At 45.6% G+C, this 24,363-nt stretch overlaps 1 protein-coding gene across 1 annotated transcript in view; it reads left to right on the forward strand.

The window, feature by feature from the left end:
- CYB561 (cytochrome b561) overlaps positions 1–24,363 on the forward strand; it is a 216,908-nt gene that overhangs the window by 26,955 nt on the left and 165,590 nt on the right. The gene's annotated exons all lie outside the window — the stretch shown is intronic.

A 24,363-nucleotide genomic window follows, 5' to 3' on the forward strand; every position in this document is an offset into this window, starting at 1 on the left:
GCTGCACACATTCCACTGATCTCCCACAACCACTGCACCTAGCATTAGAACGCAGCCACACGCGCGCTGGCTGCACACAAACCGAGTGCACCCTAGCACTATATGCTACTCTACTCTCTCAACTCACCTTGACTACGGTCCCCCATGGGTTTTCAAGCCATAGCGCTTTGAGATCACACCAATGATGCATAAGGCTCTATACAAATACACAATAACATAACATAACACTCAGTTATTTCAGATTTTAACCAATTGCCTTTTAGACTGAAACAAATAGACTTCGTTCAGTGACCAAGTGTCCCATGCTAAGCCACCAGGAAACCGGATTTATAATTCTGGCTTGCCTGTTCCACTTCTTTCCAACAAATGATGTGATCCTGGGCAAATCACTCAATGTTATCATGTGCTTTATTTCGCTTAATTACTTAAGGCAACCTGACCTTCTCATTTTGGATAAGTTTATTATGTGTAGCGCACACTGTGAACTATATGTATTCGAGGTGTTTTTACGTTTGTTTGTTGTCTGCATTGAGGGCAAAAGCTCAGCAGAACTCATTTGAAATGATTAAAGGCAACTCTGTAAGACACCAGTTTGATCTTGCTTGCTTGGCACTTTCGCCATAGACACTAAAACATCTCTCTCACAGACCAATACTGTAATATAAGTGTACCTCACACTCAAACCATACATGCCGACATAAGGAGTTATCCCCGTCCTGTATTTTTTCTTTGCACTCTGCAGTGTGGAATCCTGGATTTATAATGTGGCCCATGGGACTACAGGTCCTCGAATGCAAAGATAAAAGCTTCCCACCTCAGGTGTGACTCGGTCATCCACTCCTGGCTTTTTCCTTTGCATTCTGGTGCCTGTAGTTTTCTTTTGTTCCATCATAACTGCAAGACAAAACCAGGGCTCAATTACCTACTTCATCTGACAATGGACAACTTGAGGTCTCAGACTTCAAGGGCCTCATTCCCACGACTTCTGGGCTCTCTTTCATTACCGACAGCCTTCCTGTATTCCTTAATCGCTGGACTCTTCTTGTTGGGTCCTTTTGGCTCCTTTAAAGTATCACAGACCCACCAGTCCTTCTTTCCGTGATTACAGGACCCCCTTCTTCCCCTCAGAGTTTATGTGCTCTCAGACATCCCCCTGAGATCCTGAGGGGGTTATTCTGAATGCACACAGGAGTTACCTCACAAGTACCTTAAGGGTGCTCTGCAGCAAACGTATGAGGACACTGCACCTGCCCCACAGAGATATCCTGGCAGATGGGAATATGCCTAACTAGTTTAAACATGTTCTCTTGAAATGCCTGTGTGAGTGTGTTGTTTGAATGTTTATTACTATAGCCTTACAGGCTTAGGGAGGAGTCAATATCACAGGATAATGATTTGCACCCATGTTATAGCCTGAGGCAAAGCTGCGGACCATTGTCTCAAGCGACAGTGACACCTCTTAAGGTCCATAAGCCTTAACACGTATTAGCACCCTGGGGGAGTGTCAGCCAATCAGGTGGCTAGGAACGCAGGCTTGAACTGCTGGTGAAAGCCAGCATTCTATGCCACCTGACAGGCTTCTCCCCCTGCTGCCATCTTCCTCTCACTCTTCATCCCCGTTTTTTGTGTGTTCCCCGTCCCTTATTTACCTTATTTCGGCTGCGGCGGCACTCGCTGTGCAGCCACACCTTCTGCTCTGCTCCCAACGGCCGTCATGGAAAACTAAGAGGGGCTCCGTACGGATCCTCACCTTCCCTTTCCATGGCGGCCATCTTTGTAAAGTATTTTCCCTCGTTCAAAGGGACGTGCGCAGCGTCCTGTTGAATGGAGAGAAATCCTTTTTTTTTTACTGATTTGTGGCTTACTGCTTTGGAGGTGCTAATAGCCTTAATTCCCCGTTCCATGGCCTGGCCTGGGGATTGGAGATCCTGGGCCAGGGAGGGGGGTTGGGTGGGCAGGGCCAATAACCTCAAGGTAAGGAGAGGGGGAATAGTGGCAGACGGAGCGCTCCACTGAGGGTTCTGCCCGTGGCTCCATGTGCATTGCTACAAAGCTTGGTAAACAAATTTGTATAGCTTTTGGTTGCCAGTTGCTCAGAAAATAAAGTTCAAAGCCATGACTATCATACATACATGTGTGTATGGTAATGCCCCTTTTTACCTTAATGCACGACTACGGTGCCTCAAACCACCTCGCTCTTCCCGCTCGAACTCGCAACCATTTCCAACTAATAAACGCTACAAGTGTAGTTGCGCTCTGACAGATCTGTTCAAGCCTCAGCTTTGTGAAATATGTTACCGCAGTGCTTGTGTCTTCATCCTAACGTTTGTTTCTTTTTTTTTTAAATCTGAAAATCATGTATTTTTCGAGGACATTTTACACAATTCTCATGGCCCCTCCTGGGTCTGACCTCCTGATTACTGGCTCCCTGTTTCATTGTTTTTGTCTGTCATGTTAGTCCCTTTATATGTGAAAGCGCTTAGATGCCCATGGGCTTAAGCTCTCTATAAATAGATAAAATAAATAGTCTGTAGATTAGCCAATCGCCAGTGCATTTGGCCCAGTGGTGCACCAGTGTCAATTAAATACCCAGAAGGCTGCATGCTCCACCGGCTGGCTCTGGAAAACCCTTAAAGAAAGAATGTACTTTGAAAGATTTTGAATACATCCACTAAAATACACTTCTCCCTGCTGTCGGGATATGTTTAGTTTGGGGCTGCGTCAATGTAAGTGCATTTTAAAGTGTGTTTCCAGAGGATTTTAATGCACTCCTGCCTCGCTTTTGAAAGGGTTTTTGAAGGATTTCCCAGTTTGCCACCTGCCCAAGGTCCCATGTATCCTTTTGCTGGCAAAGGTCGGGAAATTAGCTTTGCAGTAAACTAATTTGTCTTGCGGCATGTTTTAATGCGAACACAACTGTTGTTTTTAAAGGGTTCCCAATCGTATCGACTGACCAGGTTACCATTTCTCTTGTCTTAGAGTGCCTGTTTGGTGTAATCTCTCTGCATAGTGGGTCTGGAGACTGTTCAGTGCTTTTCAAAGAGCAGGTTGTCCCTTAACTGAGCTGTTTTCTCAAAGCTATCTGGGGTTCTCTCTACTCCCACCTGTTAACCGAACTATGCAACTGCAGGTCAGGGAAGGGATTGCAAAGTCATGGTTTCGATGCAGGTTATTCACAGGGGATCTCTGTAACCCCAGAAGAGGGCCAAGTCTCCACAGCATTCCAGGAATCCTCAAAAGGGTTGCTGGCATGGCACAATGCCTGCTCGGACAGCAACCCCAGGTCTGTATCCTCAGCAGGGAACTTGCACGCCGAATGCCACCCCACCCTTTAAGTGTCGTCATGGTCGTCCTCTTAATCCCTACGATGAAGCTGACCATTAGTGACTGTTTGAGGAAGCCCCTTCAGTGCTTCTCTTTGGGCACACTGGTGCTTACACTGTTGGCCTGCAGCAGGAGAGCATTCCCAGCCAGCTCCTCAGTGCTGTGAGGGGGCCTGACTGCGGCATGAACCGCTATACAGAACATTCTTTACTTTACAACCAGAGCCAGATGGGACATATTTACTTCATTAATTCTGTCTAACGCACTTCCCTGCCTTTTGTTACCAACAACATTCACTTTCCCCGCGTCCTAATGTTGGATTAGTCCGCCTTTTAAATTGGCTTGGCTGCTCCAGACTTCTTATTCATGTATTTACCTGCAGTACATTAAATATACATGGCCTACATATCTACAAGAGCATGATCTCATGCCCCTCACACACACTACACTACTTGATCTCTGTTTTATAATGCTCCAAAACTGCCTGGGGAATTCTAGTGCATATAGTAGCTCAATACATACTGTTCTGTGTTGCCTCTTTTTTAGAAGACAGTCCATATACAATGGCCAAACACTTATCCATACTAATGCAAGCACATAGTCCTGCCTTACTCCCTTCCTGTGTCTGCAAACCTCCTTCCTGCTTTCCCTCCTTCTTACTTGGTCCTGGAGCTTCACAGCATGCTATGATGGGGTGATCAGAGGTGGGGGCACAAAATGCGTCTGTGATCAGGATTTGGCACTTTGGATCTACTAGATTGGTGATTCGATGCAGTACAGTAGCATCATAGCATAATATAACTGTACATCTTGCTGTGTCGTTGCTGGAGGATGCCCAACGCCTGAGACGTGCCTGTCATTGAGGTCTGGATGGCTAGGCCAGTCTGAAATTGAACTAATCAAATACAGAGATTCTTTTTATTTGGGCAGGAAAAAACTGCGCAAATATTGCAGTTCTGGCTAGCTGATTTCCCCTCAACTGGGCTCCCTCTTCACTTGTTTGTTTCTGCCTGGTCTCTGGGCTTTTTGTAAGATAGGAAGCTTTGCCCAAAACCCCACTAAAAAGCAAATTAGTCGAGGAACAATAGTGTTTTCTATGCAAATTATAATATTTTCTTCCAAACAAATTAATTCTCCTTGGAAATCCCACCAAGCATGCTAAATCCAGAATGAGTTCACTGACATGAAGCTCAACGTATTCACGGCTTAACTCTCACCAATGAGAAATGACTTTGACGACTCATTCTAAAAACATCGACAAGAAGACCCAAGAAGCATTGTACCAGCTTGAGCTCCTCCTCAAAGTCAAGGGTTTAATCTCTGCCTCGAATTTTAGAACAGTTTTCCAAGCTCTGTTCATCACCCACCTAGGCAGTGTGAACACCCTACTCGTAGGAGTCCCAGATGCCACCATGGCCCTCATGAGAGCTGCCCAGCATGCCTCATCACAGGACTAAGAAAATTGAACCACAGCATCCCCATTCTAAATGAGCTGCACTGGTTACCCCTTGAAGCATACATCATGTTCAAGGCTCCCTGCATCACCCGAAGAGCAGTCTCAATCGAATACCTTTATTTGGCCGACAACCTCACCATCCCTGAAGTTCAGGGCACCATCAGAAGACACATCACCAGGATTGAAATAAAGAGAAATAACAAGAGAGGGGGGGGTGGAGGGGACAGGAAACATGCCTTTTCCTACTATGTACCCTGTCTCTGGGACAAGTTACCAATGCAGATAAGACTATGCCCCTCCATCCTACACTCCAGTAGGGATCTAAATACCCTCGTCTTCAAAAAATATCTCACCAATCGCAGATCGCTCAACTCAAACCTATTACTTCCCTCCCCTCTGGAGTTCTGCCGACCCCTGCTCTACATACTCATCCCAGCTCTTCTGCTACCCCTACAACCTACTTGTAACGCCCTGGTTGAGTCTTCTTTGTATAGTGCTCCATTGTTTCCCATTTAAGTTTGCAGTTTATAAATCCCATACATACATATTCGAATCAGTAGTCCAGGCTTTTTTGTTGTCCCATGCTGATGGAGGCAATACGTTTCTGATTGCGGTTTTCTAACGAGAATTTGCGGCTACATTCCGTTCAGCTGGTCATCTGGCGACATTAACATGTACATTCGATCCACTCTTTGCTGTTCTGGCTTCTGTTTATTAGTTACCCATTGAATCGAGGGCTCTCTTTAAGCTGCTTTGTCTGATTTATAAAACTTTAGGCTTGGTCTGCAAACAGTAAAAATGACAATGTTAATGTACTAACACTATATTTCATTACAAACTGAACCATGAACTTCGAAGTTTAAACACTCACACTATACCTCTACACATCCAACCTTGACCCTTACTTCAACAGTGGTATTGATGTAACCTGCTTAATATTTGAAGAGCGTGTAAAGCTAGGATGTGTAGTGGTATGGAGTGGTTGTTTACACTTTGAGTTTCACGGTTTAATTTGTAGTGGTAGCATAGAGTGTTTGTTCCTTAATGTCGTTATTTCTACTGCCTGTAGACTTTGGTTTTGTTAGCGTAACATGGCTGTCAAACTGTACTTGCGAGAGGGATCCCGTGCTTCACATACTCGTGCCCAGATTCTGTGGATTCCTTCGGTTGCAAAACCCCAAACGCAAAGGCAGGCTTTCAGAGTTGCTGCCGCTCCTTTTTGGGATTCTCGTCCTATAACTCTTAGATTGGCCCCTCACACCTTGCCTTCCAGGGTAAGATAAAGATAACCCTTTTTCGGTAACTGAATTATTTTTAGGAGCTCCTCACCATATTGGCTTATGAAGTCAAGCAATACTGAAGGTAGATGGCTGGATGGTTTTGAATTAATCATTCCCACGGGCATGGTTATTATTCATTCAAAACCTTCTAGCCATTATCTTTTGGTTTTGCCTTTTTTGTCTCCATTATGTATCCAATTAAGTTACCTTATGATTCCTGTCCAGGGATCCTTTTGGTGCTCATTTTTGTATTCGAGTGTACAGAGCTCCTTGTGCCCATTAGGTTTGGGATTATTAAATATCTTCAATAAGTAAAATAAACAAAATAACAAGGACGCACTATTCATAAACGAAAAGTTCCAACTTTTGCAGTCAGTCCTTTTTTATTCCAAACAGCAACTATAATGGCAGTGAGAGAAGGTTATATTTTTTTTACCATAAAGTGGTGTTACCCCATACTGAATAAGGTTAAGGGTGGCCCCTTAACCAACCTTCCGCTCACGTGTTGCCCTTTTGACAAAGTTGCAACTAAACTTAAAGTTTTATAACAAAAATCGTCGTTTGTATGATGCTTGGACTTTCTCTAGAGTCATATTTCAATAGGCCATGTAAAATAGCCCAGTATCTCTTTATTACTTCATAAAGGCAGCATCCATCAGAAGATGTCCAACCAGGAGAGTTGCTAGGTCTGGAAAAGACCCGGGGCTAAGCTGATGTCGGAACTGTTGGGACTGGGGGCTAGCTAGTCTTTTGGCTGTAGCTCCTGAGATTCTATCCGGGGCTACAGCCAAAAGATCAGGGGCTATAACCCCCTTAGCCACCCCCTAGCAACGCCCCTGTGTCCAACACAAGGCCAATGCATTTCGGACTATTACTCCGTCTTCAGGGCAGGACAATTAAGATACTGTACACAAATTCAAAAAATCGTGAAAACATATAGTTGGTAGATTAAAGTAAATACATACCCATGGTTCAGAAAAAAACATGTATGGAAAAAACAAGAAAAACTTTCCAGATTACAGTCGGAATCTTATGCATGGGCTATAAATAAGTGTGTAGATAGTCAACGAAGGAACCTTTTTACCTGCCGGTTTTCTGAGCGAGTATCTGAAACAATACACACGACTAGGGAACATATTCGTCATGCATAGCTAATGCTGTACAAGTATTCTCGTGTACAAGATGGTGATCTATTAACCTGGGATAGTCCAGTAAGCACTGGGAATGGACAGGCAACAATTGTCTACATCTGTGTGAACACAAAACATATACACAACAGATAAATGATACCTGTCGGTATACAAACGCTAAAGTTAGCAGTCCCTTTACTAATACGTGCTTACCTTCAACATGAAGAGAGATTAGAAAACCTCAGCAAGTCCCCAACACCTACCTGTCTCAAATGGTCCCGCTGTGTCGTCAAGCATCACTTGCGACAAGTAAACACAGTTCACGCGGGAATGGCCATGAGATAGGGAGTCATAGCGGTAAGCAATGTAGAGTCCTTCATATTTGAGTGTCTTAATCAGAGACGTTGCTAGTGGGGGGCTGAGGGGGCTATAGCCCCTGGTCTTTTGGTTGTGGCCCCGGATAGAAGCTCAGGTGCTACAACCAAAATGCTACAGCTAGCCCCGAGTCCCCCCAGTCCCGACATTAGTTTAGCCCCTGATCTTTTCCAGACCTAGCACCACCCCTGGTCTTAACCATACATAATGAAAAGCTTAAACAAACATAATAATGTCCTAGATTGCTGTCATGGTGAGTGTGCATGAAACAGCAAAGCATTTCAAACCAACAATACGGTGTCCAAATCCATAAGAAGACGAATTCAAAAATGCAAAATGCTCAAAAGGAAAACCGTACAATGCAATGTTGTTGGAAACAGTGCAAACCTGGCTTGATTGCGAGGTATATAGTATTAATGATAGACGTGGGGTGGATATACAGAAGATGGATTTCGTAACAATGTGTCCACGAATCCAGTCCAAAAGTGTTGGGAGAGGCAAATATATAACCACAACCAGGGTGCCCATAAACCAATGTTAAGAAAAGCTTTTCTGATGGTGGTAACTGGTACTGGTTGAGCTGTGCCATTGCGTCCTTAATTTTGAGCAGTGTTCAAATGATCAGTCATCGTGTGCGATTGTCAAATGTAATTGATCTCTTCATTAATGCCACCAGGTGCCATGTTGTCAAGTCACTCAATCCAAAAGGTTTCCCTTTGGGCCAGTCTTTTGGCCAAATCCTCATGTGCATCATGTTTGACGATCGCCTATACCACTTGGAAACGAATTTGAGAAATGTTGTGTTTCTTTTCTAACCAGTGCCAGGCTACAGCCGAATTCATGTTCGTGATGCAAGATCGATGCTCATGCCATCTCAGTTTACCTTGTCTTCTAGATTGTCCAACATAGTACATCCCACATGGGCATTTAATAGTGCAAATGATGTTGGCGCTGTCACATGTAGCGAACTATGGATTTTGAAATGCTCGCCTGAACGTCGGTGGTTAATTGTGTTGCCCTTAATTACCCCCACAGTTACTACAATGCATGCATGGAAAGTGCCAATGCGAGAGGAGATGGGTTTTCTTGCGTTCTGGTTTCGTTTCCACTTTTGTAGTTACCACATACTGCCCATTCTCCCACCGCCTTCTTCTCCCACACAACCATGTAAATGGTAGAGGAGCGCTTTACAAATCCCATGTGATATTACATGGCATTACGAAATGAGTTGAAAAACATTATGCCATCCCTCTCTTAAAAATAATGTTTAACTCAGCCACCACATTTTCTTTAAAAAAAAACCTTCTACCTACCCCACCTTTCATTTTTTCCAGAATAATATATTTTATTTAATGTCCCAGAAAGCATGTTTATTCAGAAAATATATAGGTTTTACTGGTTTTACTAACAAAGTGTTTTTCAAAATAAGTAAATAATGTTTCAGCCATGAATTTCTGTTTCTGTAATTTTTTTTTTCAAAAAGTCTAGTTTTCAACGAAAAATTTTCTCAGGAAATGCATTCCAGTTTATTTTACATGACTCGACTAATAAGAGCTAGGAACACTGTAGATTGACACCCACCACAATAGATATGTCACTGGATTAATACAGCACACCGTTGCCATTTGCCTGGTTGGGTTGGTATTCCCCACTTTTACTGACTCCCAAATGTTTTTTGTATCCCTTTTTTTTACATTTTTTTTTTAACAACAAAACTATAGAAGGTAAGTTTGGGTTTGTTGTACAGGGGGTCTGAAGGGAGACACAGAGGGTCTTCCATGCTTTTTGCCTTAAAGGTGGTCAAATCTTCACAATCGGTAAAGTGGCATTTGGCGAAAAGAATTTGAGGAATCTTCATAGATCCGTTGGCTTAGGTGGTGGGGCAGAGATGGGAAATGCAAGATAGATTTGCTTGCTGCTGTGTTGATGCTTGCCCACTGGGGGGACCGTGTGCTCTGTGTGCAGGTCTGTTTCCAGGTGTCTGGTGTGGAATGCAAGCTTTCACAGGTCCCACATCCACAAGCGCAGACCCTGTACTGCCTTGCAGCCTCATCGCCACCTTGACCGTATCCCGGTGATAATACGGCCGGGATACCGCCAATGCAAATAGCATTGCTGCTACTTGGCCTGGCGCAATTTGTGCCGAATCACGAGTATTGGTAAGGCTGTAATTCCCCATTTCTTTAAGAGTCCATAGGACTCTATGGGGATTTGCCCGGTAATAGCAGCGGAAACGGCTGAAAACGGGTGGAAAACGATTTTCCTCCAGCAAAAAGCTGGAGGTAAAACTCCAAACGTTCTGGCCAACATTTAAATTCGGCGGTAATAGCTTTACCACAGCATTTAAGGGCTACCACCCAACTCGTGATGTGGCCCTTGGGCTAGAGGCTAGTTTGTTTCACATTATGTCTTCGTTGAAGTGTAAAGAGGATGGGGTCCCACAGAGAACCACAGTGGAACCACAACTGATTATCTCCTCATCGCCTACTTGTCAGAGGGCCTCATCACGAGTCGGGCAGTATCCCGACTGGGATACTGCCCAGCTTAATTTGCGTTAGCGGCCACCCGTCCGGCGGTATTACCCCCACCTCACATTTGGTCGCTTCTTTTGCTTAGCCGTGTGAGGAGAAACCTTATACTTAAGTTCCCCCGGCCTCTGACAGAACAAGTTATTGGACTCAGACAGGCAAGAAATCACATTTGGACTAATTTATGATAAAAGTGAAAATGGCTTGTTATAGGCCCTTTATTCATTCGGTATGTCAGCATACATAAATAAAAATATAATCAGATATATAGAAACATATAATAAAATGGCATCACCTTTAACAAAGACGCAGAAGACTCCTCCATCTTGGCCACTACAACACTGCCTGCTTAGTCCCAGAGCAGGTAGGTAAAGAGATCACTTGTGCTAACGGGGTCTGAGGCGAAGCGTCCTCCCTCTCAGCAAGACTGCATCACCCGGGGGTCCAAGTTCTAACTAACTTTTCCACAGAATGCCCTCTTCTCTTTATGGGGGCATGTCCCCGCCCTTCTCAGTTGTGTCTACCCTCGGCCGAAGAGCAGATCACAAGTGGAAGGGGCAGAGAGTGGAAAAACCCAGCGCCCCTCTCGTTGCATTCATCCCCAGAACCCCTTATTATGCACCTGCAGGACGCTCCAAATCCATCCCTGTATTCGTCCTTTAGTGGACAATACAATAACTATTCTCCACAGTAAGTCCACTCAGCAACAATATTTATGAGTTATGTGACCTTGCTCTACTTTTGCTACTGAAATGCTCATTTATTTTACCAGGACTGCGGAGACGCAGGCTTTTATTACGTTGATGGGGGAAATGAGTGCCCAAAATGGCTGCGCACTGACGCCATGTTGTTTTAGCTTGCATTTCACACAAGCATTGCAATGCCGAATGTTACTCCCCATTCCCCATTGGGCTCCAGTGGGGAATTGTCGGCGCAATTACTGCGCGGTAGTACTGCTGGAAATGGGCATTTTTCCAGCGTGTTTACCCCCAGCTCTTAGCTGGGGGTAAACACGCCAGACATATACTGGGCAGAGCAGTAAATGCAATGGTAACACCGTTACTGCCGCATTTAAGGGCTACCGCCCAGCTCGTGATGAGGCCTAGAGTCCTTACTCTAGAAGGGTGAGTCTGAACTCCCCAAAGAGTAAGGACTTCGACTAGGGAGACTGGGGCTTGGAGTAATGAAAATTACTGGTAAGGTTTTGATGCATTTCATATAGTTCATCAAACAAAAGGCCCTTATAGTGTGAAGTAAAATACGAAAGTGGATGCAAAAATGTAGTAGGGTTAACTCTTCCAGAGTCCACACTGCACCATATCTGAAGATTTAGGAATAAGAAATATGGCCACATTAGCGTGAAAATGTTGTCTCTGGTTTTACCACACAATTACACAAGATTTCTGATGAGGATTTAAAAGGTCTGATGATAAGCAAAAGAGAAAGTGGTGTAATTGTACTCGACGTGTCTGGTAGCATAGAAGAAACCTATCAAAAGTAAAACATATGCACCAATGTGATGGAAGAAGACCAAAATATAAATATTCTCTCTCCAGGATGTGCTTTATTGCAAATATTATTTTTCATTTTGGGAGTTTGAAAGATATATAATAGAAAAAAAACACTTTATAAAAATGGTTACTCTAACAAAAGGTCTGCAAATAGTGAAAATAACAACGCTAGTGTATTAATACTATACCACTACAAGCTCCACTTCAACAGTAGAAATAATGACAAACGCTTACTCTATACTGCCAATACAAATTCAGATTCAACCAAATCGAAGTGTAAACACTAATTCCATACCACTACAAATCCAACCTTAACACTCAATTCAACAATGGTATTTATGTAACCTGCCTAATATTTGAAGTGAGTGTTAAGGTAGGATTTGAAGTGGTATGGTGGAGTGTTTATACTTCAATTTTGATGGTTGAATTTGTATTGGCAGTATAGAGTAAGCGTTTTTCATTATTTCTACTGTTGGTAGACTTTAATTTTTAGAGTAATCATTTGTAAAAAATATTTCTTTTATTGGTTAAATTCATAAACTCACAACAACAAAGCTTTTTTAAAATCAAGTGTATTTTGTATAAGTGTATAGCATATTAGCGTATGTCGTATGATTGTTTGCCCTGCAATGATGTCATATGGCTTTATGGCGCATGACTGAATTTTATTTATTTTCATTTTTATAATCCGCCACATGCGTGTAGGCCTCAGAATTGCATATGGGATATGTGTGAATGGCGTGCGTGTGTGTGTATGGCATACAAGTGTTTAGTATGTGAGTTTGTCATATGAGGGTCTAGCGTATGAGCGTCGGGTGTTTGGTGCATGGAGTATCAGTGTGTAGTGTGTGATTGCATGGCATAAGAGTGCGTAATGTATGAGTGCATTACATAATAGTGTGTGCTATAAAACTGTATGGCGTAACTGTGTGTGGTATAAACGTGTGTGGTATTAACAATGTGTAACATAACCGTATGTGTGGTCTGTAAATGCTTGGAGAATAAGTAGTGTATGATTGTTCGGTGTAGTCATAAGAAATGCACATGTCCTACATGCCTCCTATAGATATGAAAATTTGAATTAAAGTGAGGTCTGACTGTGTTGCGACTTTTTATACGTATAGAAGGCATCTATGTGTTTTTATTTATTTTTTACCAACTATCTTTATTTTCTTTATTTATTGCATTTGATTACACGCCCAAACCCTTAGGTATCAGGGCGTAGGTTACAGACATCTTGGTCATCTTAAACAGTTGCAAACTGGTATCTTGTGTGTCTTAGGTAGTTACAAACATCTTAGGAGTCTTAACAAATTTACATCAGACTTGAGAATCTTAAGCAGTAGCAGTAATATGACGAGGGCGGGTAGGTTCCTCGGCATAGGAGCGAGGCACATGTGGGTTTGGCAGTAAATAGAGTGAGACGGCAAGCTGTGTAGCGCTTACGCTGTTAGTATTTGTTAAACAACCAGGTTATTAGTTGTTTCTTAAACTTTAGGAAGGAGTTGGTTGTACACAGTTAGTTGTGCACATGGATTCATAATACAGAAATAAAACTTTAATTTGTCAAAGATAAAGCATAGTTTCAGATAAGGCATGCAGCATTACTCAACGATAAATGACACCCCATGGTCCCTTCTCCCTTTCGCTGTCCCCTCTCCTGCCTGCCCCCAAAAGTTTCGCCAAATTAGGTTTATACGTCAATGTCGGGAACTCCAGGTCATCCAAATATCCATGTGATGTAAGCGACCTTCCTTGGCTGCTGTGATTTTCTCCCCCACCAGAATATAACAAACTTTGACCCACCAAAGGCGTAATGGTGGGCCTTCAGGGGCTTTCCAGCACTGAGCTAGAGTAATCCGAGCCACCAACAAAATCTGTGAAATCAGTTTAGCACCCCTTCCAGCTTTCGGATAAACATCTGCTACTGGTGTACCCAAGAGAACAACCTCAGGATTCATTGGGAGTCTATTATGGGTAACAGCTTCTATTATCGAGACAACTACTTTCCAAAAAGCATTAATGAGCGGGCAATCCCACCACATATGAAGATATGAACCTTGTGCTCCACATTTCCAGCAACACAAAGGCCCCTGTGTTCCTTGGAAATGGAATAACTAGGATGGGGTATAATACTAGCGAAACATCCATTTCAGGGTATATTCATTATCGGGTACACACCTGGAGGAAGAGTAGTTGTTAGCCCATATATCTAGCCAGAATTAGTCCTCTAGAGGGTGACCCAGGACCCCCTCCCACTAACGCATCTACTAGGGCCGGTCTACCAGCATATCCTTTTGAAGGAGTTTATATATCCTAGAGACTCTTCTAGCCTGGACACCCTCTTGAACAATAAGCTCAATCACACTCATGTGCCGAGTGGCCCCCTGTCTCACCAAAGGCTAAGTTATCCAATGGCATAATTGCCCATAAGAGAATCTGTCCGCTTCTGATAGCTGAAAGGCTGTTTTACACTTGTCAAAAGTAATGGTTGGCCCCCCTCAAAGAGCTACGATAACGTCAGCAGGCTTCCCCCGCCTCCACCTCATAAAGGCCCCCAAATGCATACCTGAAGAGAATGCCTGATTATAGAAAATCAGGGAGTTGGAGCCCATGCCTCTAGAGACCTTATTCTTCCGCAATACCCATTCCCAGGTCTTAAGTGTCACTCTGGAAGAGGTAAGTAGGTAAGTAGGTTGTGCCACTGTTTCTTCCCCAGACGAGGAACAAACGTCAGGAACCAGAGAGGGAGTGGGAGTCTAGCCTGTTCTATGGTTGCCCATTTCAGAAGGGGGTCGGAAGACGTCCAAGCTGAGAGGTGTGAGATCTGTGCTGCTGCATACTACTTCTGAAGGTCCGAAAACCCCAGCCCCCCCAGCCGACCAACCCCCTCCCCAATCCCCAACATCACCCCTCTGGGAATTCTAGCCTTCCTGCCCCTCCAAACAAACCCTAGCACCTTACGTTGAAGGTGATCAAGTCATTTCTGCAGAATGTCTACTGGTTGGGACGTACACACACATAGACAAACAGCGGGAGCAGGTTCATCTTGACAGCCTTAATTCGTCCCAGCAACTACATTTCCTGTGTCGCCCTTCTCTCCAGGTCCGCCTCCAACCTTATAAAAAGAGGCAGGAAGTTGGCTCTAAACAGATCTAATGGGGAAGCAGTGATATGGACCCCTAAATATTCAATCGACTTCTGAAAGGACTGGAGGATTGCAAGGAGCAGACTTCCTCGTCGTCACCGACACACCCCCAGTGCCACTGATTTACTATAGTTTATCTTGAAACCAGCTACTTGCCTAAAACGATTTCAACTCCTGAAGGGCATGAGGAAGGGAGATCTGAATGTTGGTTAATGTAAGCAAGACATCAACGGCATAAGGAGATCACCTTTTGCTGCGACTTTTTAATATGTACCCCTTCGACGGAGGGATTATTTTGAATACGCTAGACCAGCGACTCCGTGATCAGGGCAAATAACAATGGGTGAGTGCCACAAGTAAGAGGAATAGGAGATGAGAGTTCCTGGTTCACCCTTAGTGAGGTATTGGGCGAGACATAGTTGGCCATGATCATTTTCTGGAAGAGAGGGCCTAAGCGCACGCCTCCAGAGTTACTTCCATGAATGCCCAGTGCACCTTATCAAATGCTTTAGTAGCATCCAATGCCAAGACTGCAAATTTCTGGTGATCAGTGGTTACTGTTTAAATGAGATTTAGGACCCGCCTGATCTTATCCCCTGTTTTCCTCCAAAGAACAAATCCTGTTTGGTGTGAGTCGATAAGTCCCAGGAGAATTGGGGCTATGCAATTAGCCAAAACCTTAGAATAGATGTTTGTGTCAATGCTTAAAAGGAAGGTGGCCTATAGGAGGCGCATTCTTTGGGGTCTTAATTGGGTTTCAGCAGCAGAATAGTATTGGAGGCCTGCATGGAGGGGCTCAAAGAGCCCACCTCCCTAAAGGAGTTTGAGGAGTGCTGTTAGCGTGGGCCGCCAGCTGGGCTCTAAAGATTTTATCAAATTTGGTTGAAAATCCATAAGGGCCCGGAGCTCTAGATTTCAGGGACTTAATAATTGCATCTACTTCCTCAATTTGAATTGGACGCTTGTGAGAAACCTGAAGGTGTCTCCCTAGCTAGTCCCCGGGGATCTGCCATCCAGGTGGCCAGGACACAGCCATCGCTGTTGGATCCAGTTCCTGGGGATGGACCCATGAGGGAGGATCACCTGGATGAGGAGGCCTTGGTGAGTGGGAATGGGAATTGGGATACCGACGGGTGAGACGTGGTATCACCCTTCCTTCAATACCTTTTCCCCATCCTACCACATAGGACATTCGAAAACTGCCCCCCCTTTCCTAACACGAACACGTTTGCACAACCGACTAACACCAGAGCCGTTTACCTGACATGTCCCAATACAAAGGTCAGGAGAAGTCAGGCAATTGACGAGAATCAACAGCCCTTCTTTCCCTTCCCCCACATGGATAAAAGGTGGAGCAAGAGAGCACAGTATGAACAAGGCAAACTGCACGATGAGACAGCTATCGAGACCCGGCAGTTCAAGAGGAAGAGCAAGGCAGCAAATATCGAGAGGCTGACGAGGAGAGATACGACCTTGCCCTTTTCATCAAAACCCTGAAAACCCTCCGCTTTAAGAAACGTAAGACCGAGGACAATAACCCAAGTGTTCTGCAACAGATGTCAACGGTACATGGAGCGTATCGACACCGATAAGCCAGAGTGAGGGAGACTCCTGCTTCTGCGGTACGGGCGTTGACGCCAGTAAAGAAAGCGGCATGCGTTTCATCACAGCCGGTGAGTCGAGGAGAGAGCCGATAAGAACCGGGCTGTGGTGAATGAAGTCGCAAAGTGAGAGAAGTTTAAAAGAACTGTAACATTGTGAAAGGGAGACCAGCTGCAAAAAGGGACCGGGAACACGTGGATGCTGCTCCAAGAAACCCTGGTCAGTCCTCATCTGAGTGAAACTACAGATACCAGAAGGCCGTAGGAGAGCCGCCAAGATAGGTCAAAGTGGTTATAAAGGAGGTCAAGCAAAATCCCTGTACATTCGAAAGCCTTTGACCAAAGAACTATAAAGAAAGACTGCATCTCTCTCTCACTGAAATCTCTCCACGGGCCCCCCATGGCTGCAAGGATCAAGTTCAAGACCCTCTGCATAGTCCACAACTTTCTGGGGCCGGGGCCCTTACTATCTACAACTCTCTCTTTCCAAAGACTCTTCTTCTAGAGCCCTCCGCTCGGCCTCCTCCAACTCTCTGCGGGTGAGCCGCTTTTCCAAAAAGAGATTTGGGGGTAGAGCCTCCCTCTGGAAAAGCTTACCTACCTCTCTCTGTTTTGAGCTGGACCTCCTCAAGTTCCGGAAACTCCTAAAGACCTTTCTCTTCTCTTTCTAACTCTTCCCTGCTAACCTCCTTCTCTTCGCTCACTTCCCTCCCTCCTTCTCTTCCCCAACCTGCTCAGTCAGCTGACTGGTCGCCTGGTGCACCTCCAGAACCTCTCATGTCCCAGGCTCCCCTGCCAGTCCTGCACTTGCCTGCGGGCCTCTGCACTCTGCCTGGCACTGCTGCAATATGCTCCATGATAGGGGCACTCTGCACTTAACCCTGGCCCATGCTGGACTGGGCGCACTTGTCCCCCCTCCCCCTTCCCTCGCACTTCCTGTACTGCGCACTTACACAACCTTGAATCTTCTAGGCCTAGCAAGTCTGTCTGTCCAGTACTCCCTCTGTCTCCCCTCCCTAGCTTGGTCATGCTTGAAATACTCCTGCACAGGCGCATTGCATGACCAACCACCAATCAATCTGAAATGTTCGCCAGACCAGTATTGTAGTTTATTGATCTGTATGTTTCTTTCCGTCCCCTCACCCTTTGTCAAGCACTTCACTAGTAGATATGCCTCTGGCCTAGTATGCTAGTTATTGTTGTTGGATCATTTATAATCTTCAAGGCCTAAGAATGACAACTGTATTACCTTGTTCCCTTCCCTTCTTAAAGCACTTTGAAGTACTTCACTTGTGTATAAGCGCTTCACAAATATAAAATTACAATTACCCCCCCCGCCCCATCCCCCCAAGTCCCTTTCTAAAATCTTTCTTTGATTGATGTTCATGCATTTTTTGGATTCTGGTCAATGGTCTCTTGGCAAACATATACCAACGTTTATGTTCTCTTCCTTAGTGGTGGGGCCTTATGCTCAGCACTTGTCTTTTCTTATTCACTTCTCAGTGAGGCCTCGTTCCCTTCACCTTTCTTGCTTCCTTCCTTTTCTTTCGTCGGCTGCATGCCCCTCTCTACATTTTTCCATCTCTTTACTTTTTGCCCCAAGGCCTATGCAAGGTCAGGCACCCCGAGTGCCATGCTATAAGCTGGAGGCTGCATGCACTGACCCTTGTGGCTCCCGGCAGCTTCTCTTAGAACGGATGTACCCTGCAACTCAATTACGACTCTACGATGGATAATGCCAGTACAGAGTTTGCCGACATACCCAAGCTAGGAGGCTGTTGCACCCTCCTGAATTACATTGAACTGTGGCCTCTCCGCCCACATTCCGGAAAACGGCTAACCCATCCCGGAAGTCCTACCCAGGCCAGCTACACTAAAACCATCCATTACTCTCCCTGACCATCCTCCCTCCCCCTGTGATGTGACATCACTGGCTGGAAAAAGATGGCCGCTGCACCGATACTTCTTTTCTTCAACATTTATATCCAACAACCCTCAGCTGGCAACTTACTTTAGTGGCGTATCTCTGTGCCGAAGGAACTCCCATTCCCCTCTTGTCCACTACATAATTCAGTAGCATATCCTGACATCCTACTGCAGGATACAAAGGTATGTTGTGCGTCTGTACTTTTTTTTTTAACTAATACCCCTTCTACTACGCCTACACACCCCCAGATGGCTACATACTGAAGTGGTGTAACTCTACAGAGGAACTCACTGTACCGGTGGAATGATGAACCACCCCGCCAGCCCCCCACCATTATTCTCGTTTCACCCCAAGCTCACTACATGTAAACCTCCTCTAACCCCGCCACTTGAAATCGCACCATCCGATCAATTGGAGTATCCCCCCACACCCCAGGTGACCACATACGTAGTGGCGTATTCACCCGCAAAACCAAATTCCCACAGCCAACAGCGGTATGCCGTGGCATGTCCTACACAGTTTTTCCCTCCCTCCTGTATTCACCCCATCCTTCTTCTCTCCCCGTTCAACTGAATACTTGCCGTAATGGTGTATTTTGCCCCAAATTCCCCCAGCTGTCTATCGCAGTGATATTTTTCTGGAAGTGCCCCAGCCTACCACAGCCAGACTAGAGCTAACTCCCTATGTCATTCGCAAATCAGGGAGAAAAGCATTTGGCCGAACCCCTAAACTACCCACAGGCACAAGTAGAGTTCCACCCATAACCTATGCAATTCTGTCACCCATATGTAAAGACAAGCCAAACTATTCTGCTAACTGTAAGGTCAATATACGGTGCAGGCTGGACTAATTACCACATCTACTGGCCAAGGCAAAGTATGGAGTTGCAGAGAAATGTACTTGGAAATTGTCCTTCAACCACAATTTGCTGTCAGTGCATGTCGAGAGCCCACACCTTAGTTTTTCGAAACTCGTTGAAAATTACAGGCAGTATTGAAACCTATGGGTGGAACACCCTACTCCAACACTAATGACTCAAGAGCACCCCAGTAGTCTTTCTGAAGGGACGTTGCATAGTCCCATGAGTTACTAATCAGTTACACTCAGTAAAGAGAAGGACAACCATGTCCCTCCATTCTCCACTTCCTACCTTCCCCAATATGCATTAACACAAACATCACCCACACCCCCAGGCCCTGTCCCAAACTGGCAGAGTACACATTTCAACCTACTGCCCTTGTGACCTCTACTCTTGCTGGCACTGTGGCCATCTAGGTTATTGCCCAATGTGAACTTCCTGGGCAGGCGCCCCTTGACCTCGGTATAGAAAATCTATGGCAACGCAGATATTCGTAGGGTTCCATCTGATAATGTCCCTGCAAAAATGTCACCTGGCCAAAAAGTCGCCAAAAAATTGCTGTTTTTTGCAAGGACATTATCGCATTGAACATGCGGGGGAACACCCTTGCAACCCCGGCTCCCTCTGACACCATATAAAATATCGCCACAACCTTTTCCCGGCGACATTATGTATGGCGACCATATATATGGGGATAATATTACCGGATACTCTGTGTAGATCTGGAGCAGTGGATTTTCGATGTGAAAAGGGCAGCGGGAAATGATCAAGTATATCCTATGGGGCACAAGCAGTTCCATTTAGTGCAGGATGAATCCCAGGGGCCCAATTCCAACCGCAAGTAAACTGAGATATAACCCAAAAGAAATAAGACGCAGATGCCCTCTCACAAAATCCCCAACTTGCAACCGGGCTGGGAATAATGTACTCGGTGCAGTTTCCCTAAGGGACCTTGGTAGGGGCTAGTTGTGTGGTGTATACATTAGCTGAATAGTATGTTTCCTAAAATGTCAACCATTGTGTGGTAGCCTTGGTTTCACGATTGGTTACATGACCCGAACCCCATATTGAAGTTTACTAATAACCCACCACATTGACAGCTCCCCACCAAAGAGCGAGTAATCATCGAAGGCATTACGGTGCGCCTTTGATTTGTCGGCACAACACTTTATAAAGTGGCCTAGCTCTTAGCTGTCGAGCCTTGATACCCCCATTAGAAAGTGTGCGTAGCATTAGACCCTCCATGCTGCTACAGTCCTTGGGTAAGCAATAGTGGAGAGTTTCCCCTTGTGCAGTCCTTGTAATAAAAAAATGGATTTGGGACTGTGCCTGTATAGAAACTTACATACGTATTCCAGACTCCGGCCGACCACCACCGAACAATCGTCCGTGCGGAACTGTGTCAGGTTTGTATTGCAGGACATACGCTTTTCGAATTGAATCAAAATGTAACATTGCGCATCCTTGGTATGTACCTCAAACAAGAAGCTCAGGGCCATTGTCATTGCCTCAAGAGGTTTGCTGCTCCTCTTCTGGTCATTTTCCTAACTGGTCCGCCCTGGAGGAGGTGGGGGCAATGGGGAGAGGTCAGCTGTCAACAGCATGCTGGGGGTTTGACAAGGAAGTCTTTTTTTGGGCAGTCTGCAAGTTCAAGCACAAGTGCAGCAGGTGTGTGGGGCAGCTCCTAGTCCCACAGTGTTTTGAAGCAGGTGATTGGGCGGCAGGAACAGGGGATGGGCAGAGCGATTTTGGGGAAGGCCCATACGCCAGTTATGTTGGGACATTTGCTGAGGTGGCTGGAGTTTGACCCAGACAGGGAAACAGCCCAGCTTTTAGGTGAGGGGTTCCGGGTGGGTTTTCGGTTGGGCTATCGGAGACTGAGGATCATGTGATGAATCAGTGGATTCAGTCATTTCTCCCCAGGGGGGAGACTTTCCTTGGGAGGTGAGCCCGCTAGGCGATGCCCTCCCTAGGGGTAGAGGTAAGCGGGATCTCACCGTTGGAGACTCCTACACGGGAACAAGGACTCCTGTTCCAATGAGTAACTCCATTTCCATCTCACTCAGAAGCCCACCAAGAACAAGCGTGTTAGCAGAAAACCAGAAGAATCCTCATTCATCTGCTGTTTAGATATTTTAGCAGATGACAAGCACCTGCCTGCTACTGAGATGAAGGAAACCCGGGGAGTTTTAAAGAACAAGTACCTGTTAGTTACTGGGATGAAGAAACCCAGGGAGTCATAACGAGTATGACTCAGAGACAGAGAAAGGACTTCCATGAGAAGCTGCAGAAGCCCCAGAGCAGCATCATAAAGGTGGGAGAAGACCAAGGCTTGGGCAGCGGATCTGAGGTTGTCTCCTGGGATGAAGGTATTGATTGGGTATTGAGGGGGGCTTCCAAGGAGGGACTAGTGGAGAGGGCTAGGAGGAAGATAAATAGAGAGTGGGGAAGTTCTGCAAGGTATGGGGAGTGGAGGTAGTGTGCCATTCATATATAAAGTACAACACAGTAAATGTGTTCAGGGAGAATGGAGTTCACCAGTCTATGCTGAGGAACAAGTACTATATCTTGGATCTGAGAATGGAGGTGGAAAAGGTGGAGTGGGGCAGAAATACCACCTCTCGGCAGGGTTTTCTGGGTCCTGGGGTGTACGGCCAGTTAAAGGAATGGTTGCGTGAAGCTTAGGGGTTGGTATGCTGTTAAGAAGGGTGGTTAGTGCTGTTCGGACAGACAGGCTAGCACGGGAGTACAGAAAAGGTGAGTAGGTAATGACGAAGAACAGGCGTTGGCTCAGAGAGGGGAAAGGTCAAGGGTTAAGAATATCAGGGGGGGTTTGATGGGGGAAGGAAGATTTGAGGGGGGAATAGAGGATGGGGTGAATTTGTGTAAAGGTTTTAATTAATTGCTATGTTAACTATTTTTGGTTATTCTATAAGGCAGAGGGGCCAGGTTAGCGATGTTTGTAAGCGTAGGTCTGTCACATTAAAGCGACCTTTTCTACTCCAGACGAATCTGGGTGTGGTTTGCGCAGTTTAGCCCAAAGCGGTGTCGCAGAAGGAGTGCAACCCGGAAATGAAGGAGAAGGGCAAGGAAGCGAGGGGCAGAGAAAAAAAGGGGGTAGCAGGGGCCGTACAGAAAATCGGAGAACGTGCCGGTTGAGATGGGAAAGATAAAGGGCCTCATTACATGGTAGGCCGGTAAAATACCGGCACCGCCTTGGTGGAAAGGGGAATTACCGCCCTATTCCAAGGTTGGCGGGGCGGTAATTCCCCCTTCCACCATTGCCCTTCCCCATTTTTGCCCCATAGGGCATAATGGGAATGGGGAAGGTGCTAATTACGGTACCGCAAATTTGCGGTGCCGTAATTAGCACCAAGGTCCCTTAGCGGGTTGGTTTTTAACGCCTGCTAAAAGCAGGCGTTAAAGTACCAACCCGCTAAGGGACCTCGTAGTAAGGCGGTAATGGGTTAACGGTCACCGGTACCATTACCGGTGACCGTTAACCCTTACCGCCTACCGTGTAATGAGGCCCAAAGAGCCAGCGGGGAGAGGAGCAGGCCGTGATTCGAACTAGTGGATGGAGAGGGGAGCACAGAAAGTCAGCGGAAAGCAGGACAGTTATGCTTGGAGGTGGCTTATGTGTATACGTTTAACAAATGTGCACCTATGCCCCTTTTCCGGCCTGCAAGATAAACAACGGTAGGCGTCCCCGGAGGGTGGCAAAGAAGGAAATTGCCCCCGTTACTGCTGCTTTCCCCTCCCAATTGGTGCCCTGTCCTCCGACTCCTGCAAGAGCACTTGTCTTAAAGGTGCTCCTACGACCAGCAGTTAATCGAGTTTTTAGTTTGCTGAGCCTGTCCTTTCTTCTGTCCTGAAGCAGACACCACGGGACTAGATGGACCACAAATACCATTGGGGTTGGGGCCATCTATATGAAAAGCAGGCTTGCCACATGCTTGGCACGCTATTGTTTTCTAAATGTGCAGCTGACAATTTCATACAAACAACTAAAAGACCATTTCCAAAGTGAAGCATCTTTTTAAACTTATATCCATCAGTTTTCTCTAAACTATGTTTAGTTTTTTGTCTGACTACCCCAACAAATACCCTGCAATGTTTGTGCCCCTTCCTTTGGGCCTCATTATAAGTTTGGCAGTGCAGGGAAAAAAGTGGTGGTAATTTGGTTACCGCCATTTTCTCCTACGCTGCCAAATGATAATTTTGGCAGATGTACTGGTGGTGGAATTACTACACGCTAAATCCACTGATTTTTGTGCAGTAAAGCCTCCACTTTAACTCAAAAAAAGTATAGTCTAAAAGTAAAAACTCAGCGACTTGCTGCCAGAAACATATGAGCCCTTCCATGACACACAACTCAAGGGCATTCTTCCTGCATGTTATTATACGCTGTGTAAAAAAACAGCAGTGGGTTAGTCCCGATAGACATTGCTCAACATTGTTAGGCTATTTCCAGGACTGAAAGGGGAGAGGAAGAAAAGGGGACTCCAGGACATGCAGTGATGTGGTGGTCAAAACACCCACCCCTGCTGACAAACAACTACACATGTGTTATAACAGTCAAAATGCACACAAGAAAAGACGCTAAAAACCTTTAAAGTTCGTCTAGGTAGAGAAGGACCAAGCAGGAGTATTGCAAGTACACCGGCGCCAGTCGCCAACAGAAACAAGCATTGGCAAACGCAACAATGTGGGCTTTTCTGCATTTGCTAGGCACTACTAATAACGGTGCTACCTCATAAGATCACAACAGCTGACAATGGGGTGAATACCTTGGCCTATCACAGCGCTACCTGGCAAATGCATACATCGTTCCTAAAGTCAAAACTGTTGGCTTTGTTATTGCTTTTTTTTTTTTTAAAGGACTTCAGTACATGGTAGAGATATAAATCAAGTGGCGGAAGGCACCCTAAATGAAGGCATTTTTATTACGCCACTGGTCATTTACTGCTATAATTAACCCATTACCTCTCAGAAGACTCTTGGAAAGAACACTGACAGGCTAATATCTGATGCTAGATACTACTGTGGCATTGACACCCCGTTCCAGGGGGATTGGGAGGGGGGGGGAATACGGCAACGAGGGCTCTGTGTGCACCTTAAGGAAGGCAATTGAACTGCCATGTTGGGGTTGCAATATGTAGGTTTGGCTGGTGGGCCAGTCGGGGTGCTGTGGGTTGGACCTTGGAGGTTTCTGGTGAAGGGG

The sequence above is a fragment of the Ambystoma mexicanum genome, chromosome 13 (genome assembly GCF_040938575.1).
Source record: "Ambystoma mexicanum isolate Mex_15411 chromosome 13, UKY_AmexF1_1, whole genome shotgun sequence".
Taxonomy (NCBI): Eukaryota; Metazoa; Chordata; class Amphibia; order Caudata; family Ambystomatidae; genus Ambystoma; species Ambystoma mexicanum.